This window comes from Saimiri boliviensis, chromosome 15 (assembly GCF_048565385.1).
Source record: "Saimiri boliviensis isolate mSaiBol1 chromosome 15, mSaiBol1.pri, whole genome shotgun sequence".
In the NCBI taxonomy this organism is placed as follows: Eukaryota; Metazoa; Chordata; class Mammalia; order Primates; family Cebidae; genus Saimiri; species Saimiri boliviensis.
The window spans coordinates 15,064,094-15,069,531 of NC_133463.1; the positions used below are offsets into that span (position 1 = coordinate 15,064,094).

The 5,438-nt window shown below is 33.6% G+C and overlaps 1 protein-coding gene across 2 annotated transcripts in view; it reads left to right on the plus strand.

The window, feature by feature from the left end:
• The window catches only part of NKAIN3 (sodium/potassium transporting ATPase interacting 3), a 644,097-nt gene that overhangs the window by 104,249 nt on the left and 534,410 nt on the right, over positions 1–5,438 (plus strand). The gene's annotated exons all lie outside the window — the stretch shown is intronic.

The window sequence follows — 5,438 nt, forward strand, 5'->3', positions numbered from 1 at the left end:
GTGATTAACTTGGAGATCCATCAGACTTTAAAAAGGAATTTATAAAGACCGCAGATAAACATGAATCTTTTGCCTTTATGTATAGAGAGCTTGCTTAAAAAAGAAAAAAATGTATTTTAGGTCTCACATACATATATTTTTAAGTAATATTTAGTATTTAAGTATATAATAAAATAATTATTAATCTTCAGTTGTATTTCTCTAAAAAGACTTAAAATGCCATAAGTAGACACAATTTGTTTTCTCTTAATTTTTTTTAAGATAAGTTGAAAGTTCATTATTTTCTCTGAATTTTGGTACTGATATATTTCCCTTTCATGTTTCTAAGAAAATATATGGTTTCCTACTTGAATGAGGAGAAACTGTCAGGTGAATAAATACCTTTAGATATTTATCTGGTTGTGAAGATTCACATCACATATTTCTTGTCATAATTAAGTAGTTGGAACAATAGATGTTATTTAACTAGGAATATACTTCATTATAGTTTTGATAGCTATAATTTAAATTTTATATACTTGTTTTTATGCCAAATTTATTCTAAAATTATATTGTTCTCAATTAATTTTTATTTTATGTTTTCTTGTTGTTTTATGAAAATAGCACCCAATTACAATCTCATAAAATCAAAACTTTATGAAGTATTTACCAAAGAGCAGAACGCACATAGGGGCACAGATAAACCACTTTCTATATTAGTTTCTATCAGGTATGAGCTATACTTCGTATTTTATTAAATTCAATTTGCATAAAGACATTTTTAAAAGCAATAGCTGTAGTTACTTTGATCATGGCACAATGACAAAATTTTCAATAGCAAAGGGGCACTGAAAGGAAATCTCGTTCCATCTCTTCTCTGTGAAAATATTCCCACATGCTTGGCTAGACATAAAGGTAAAATCAAACATCTTTTCATTTAACAGGACCTGATTTTCTTAAAATAATGTGATAATAGGTTCAAACATGTTCCATTATTGGGAAATGTGCACTTATTTGAAGGAATGTAACTTTTAAATGTAGAAGTGACAGTAACATTTGAAAGAAGTATGTACCTTCAAGTTCACAATAACAGGAGAATGAAATAAAACCAATAATCAGAAGCTTTCTAAAAAATTCAGAGTAAAGATAAATATAATTCACATGCCAGAAGCTCTAAAAAGAAACATAGGTTAACAGTGATTCAAAAATCCACAAATGGAAATTTTGAACATATAATTGTGAATGAAGAAAAAAAGGACACATAAAAATGTGGTGTCATAACCCAAACATCCTTCAATTTTGGAATGGATAGTGGGTTATATGTCTACACAGTGAAATACTATTCACCGAAATATAGAAATGAACTTCTGATATTGAGAGCAAAATGAATGAAACTTATGCTAAATAACAGAAGCTAGACCCAAACGACTGCATAGTATATTATTCCATTTATATGCTACTCTGGAAAGGCAAAACTATAAGAAAAGTGCTTTCCAGGGATTAATGAGGAGGAGCTGACCACAAAGGAACACAGGGGAATTTGGGAAATTAATAGAAATGTTCCATATCTTAATTGTGGTAGAGGTAATTGGACTGTAGGCATTTATTACAACTTGCAAAACTATCCACTAAAATGAGTGAATTTTACTATTATGTTAATTATGACTTAATTTTTTAATGGAACATTTATGTCATCAAAGGGAATTCAAGATAACAAAAAATACAAAAATGAAAAGTATACTAATACATTATATTTGTAATCTGGGTATAAAAACAAATATTAAATTAAGAGTGTTTATGTGTGTGCCTGTGAGTAATCATTTCTACAGTTGTTCCTAATAAATTAGATTGAGGAATGTTGAGTGAGTGCTGGAACTTAAATTTTCTTCAACTTTTAGTTCATTGAAACCCTAGAAGGATAGATTTGTGGGATCTAAAATGTGGTTTTAAGAAAAATGTGAGAAACTGGGAGTAGACTACTCACATAAGGCTTCCATGAAGGAGAGTTGACTGAGTATTGACAGGATTTGGTTTTGACATGACCCAGTCAGGACATTCTGGTGGAATTTCTGTAAGTGAAAATAAAGGTTCTGCATCTCAGAAACTGCTAAATGAGAGTTGAATTCTCATCTATGCTGTAATGCTGCCAATGCTTGTCTCCAAAGAGTTTGCCTTCTCAAAGTGGTTTAGCTGCAATTTAATTTGAGTACAAGTGAAAACTTCTAGATGAATGTATACAATTCATGGTGCTATACTGCTATTTATTTACCCCCAAGGAACTGTTGGAACCTATTAGACTTAAGAAATTACTGTTAACGGTTCTTGGAACCAGAAAAAAATATTGTGTCTTCTAAAGTTGCAAAGGAAGAATTTATGTGTCTCTGCCTTTATTTCTTTCACCTTTTGATTTTAAAATAAATCTTTTAACAGTCGCTTCTCCCTCTTTTTGCATGCTTTTTAAAATTATATTTTCTTTTTTTCTTTCTTTCTTTCTTTCCTTTCCTTTTCCCTCTCCCCTCCCCTCCCCTCCCCTCTCTTCCCCTCCCCTCTCCCCCCCCCTCCGCCCCTTTCCTCTTCTCTCCTTTCCGACAAAGTTTCACTCTTGTTGCCCAGGTTGGAGTGCAGTGGTATGATCTCGGCTCACCACAACCTCTGCCTCCCAGGCTTTACTGCTTCTCCTGCATCAACCTCCCAAGCAGCTGAGATTATAGGCATGTACCACCATGCTCGACTAATTTTTGTATTTTTAGTAGAGAGGAGTTTTCTCCATGTTGGTCAGGCTAGTCTCTAACTCCCAACCTGAGGTGATCTGCCAGCCTCTGCCTCCCAAAGTGCTGGGATTACAGGCATGCATAAGCCACCGCGCCTGGCCAAAAATTGTATTTTCTGTTATTGGCTTTCCTTTAGAAAAGAAAAAACAAAACAAAACATTTTTATACCTATCAGTAGGACAAGCAAATTCTGTAAAGCAATTTTGCAAAACATTTTTAACAATAATAGAATTCGTGTATTTCCATTGACTCAGAATGTCTGCTTCTAGAAAATTAATTTGAGAAAATAGTCTTGGGTTATTCCAAAATGCCACTAGGAAGAGAGGTAGTATGAAGCTATTTAAGGTAGTTAATTGCCAGGATCTGGGTGAAGTGCTACATTTCATCCCAAGTACTATCCCTTTTTGGTTCGGATAAATAAGAGTTTACTCTAAAGGACTGCCAAATTTTAGGCACATTTCTTTGAAATAAAGAAACATTATATGTTGATAGTTCTAGCCTCAAATGAATAAAATATGTGTTATAAAATCTTCCTGGCTAGGTTTACTTTTAAGATTTCTAGGCTGAAATTCTACTAACTTTATTTTAACTAGGTATATGATTTCATCACTGTTAAGAGAGTTCTTAGAGAAAATATCAGAAATTTTGACTATCTAACAATATTTTTAGATACCTGTATTCTCACTGAGAGAGGAGAGATTATACTGATGTGTTTTGCTTCTATGCCTTATTTATGCTCTGCCGGTTTGGAAATTTAGAACCCTTCTAAACAAGGGCTTTTTGGAGTTAACTCAGATTTACAGTTTAGTTCCCACGAAGGACCTTTATACTTGAAATAATGGATCATTCGATGTAAAGTTTCAAGACAAGCAAAGCAAGTCAAACACTTATTTAAATGAAGATTAAACTTAGACATCTATTGCACTGAGGAAAATGAGTTGCCATTAATTGTAGCAGTCCATCAACAAATGTACTTTCTTATCACAAAGATGTGCCTTGTTACTTCAATAAGCTGTAGACTGAGTCCCAATACCTTCTGTAGAAATTACACTTCATGACCTCAGAAAGACACCGTTAAAATACAGTTCTCAAAATGAGAAGGGTTTTAGCTGCCATCTCTGGAGTTAAATCATGTTTAGTTAGTGCTATTCACTCAAAATTCCATTTAAAGTATTTTCATTACTAGATTGTAGCAGACTTCAGAGACTAAGTATATTCATGAGTACTGGCAATTGCAGCCTAACTCTAGTTAGGATGAATAAGCAAATGAAGTTCAAATTATGTGTTGACTTGTGAGGAGTGATACGGCACATCAGTTACCTGAAAATTCAGGAGTCCAGGCTAAGGAATATGGTTTGTCAGTTTTAATCAAAATAAGAAATGTTTTCCCTCCTAAGAAGGTTGCTTCTAGGTTTCAACTGTGAGTGTAAACCATGAAATGAGGGCTTCTTGGTGGCAAATTGCACATTGATATAGTCAATTTTCATGGTTTACTTAATAGCTTCACATTGTTTAACTATTAAAGGACATCTTGGCAAATTACACAGTTCCAGCAGGGTTGGGGGAAGATTGAAGGATTGAAGTAAATCTGGCAAAGCCCCAATCAATGGAAATTCAAACAAATGTGTGTTAAAATTGACTATTTTAACCAAACTTTAGTCTGTAACGTTATAACATACTATCTACCCTTTCCATTTATTTGGAATGAAGTGGATCATTTGAATACATGATATTGAACTTGAGAAAGATAATCACAACTAAATCCCATATGCACGTAAAATGAGCTGCACAATTTTGTGGCAACGTTGGCACAATTTTTGCTTTTTCCTTGTGTGGTGTCATCTTTCATTATTTCATTTTCTGGACTTCTTATTTTTAAATACTCTGTCCCCCACCCCAAATTAAATAATCCACACTACTTGAATGAAGATGCAGTTTTGAAACCAATCGATGATTCTCAATATTGAATTCAAAGCCAACCTAATACATTTCGAATTAGCCAGACCAGCTTTTTCACTCACCAGCTGCTGGATCGTAAGAATGCCATTTAAACTCAGAGATCTGAATCTGTCATCTGTTAAATGGGGCTGATGTCATCAGGCCTATGTTCTTCACATAGTGTGAAGATCAATTATGTAAGGTGCAGGAACATATGAAGTACAGTTCAAATGCTATGTCAATGTTGATAAGCCATGCAGGTTTTCCCTTTGAAAACATGTTTGAAACCCACTGATAGCACACCCTGGATATGAGTAAATCTGAACCACAGGCCATGACAATCATTCACATTGGTGTGCGGGAGGAAGAGCTGGGACTTGGGAGTCAGGCGGAGCTGATTTAGACATAGCCACTTGGTATCCATGAGCCACGTTTTATGTATTTAGCCATTCTGAACTTCAATTGACTTTTGATTCAAAAGAGTAAATACTAGTACTATATTTAAGACTGTCAAATGTTAATTCTGCTACCTAAATTACCGATCAGAGAGACAGAAGAGGACATTTTATAAGGTATATTTACATGCTCAAAACACACCCTGCTGCCTGGGCAGATTAAATGGAATAAAAGAAACCAGTTACAGAAAGAGTGTTTAATAATACTAAAATGTTTAATTTACATGTACTCCTAAAACTCTAATTGAATATATATATATATATCAATTGATATATATATATATTGATATATATA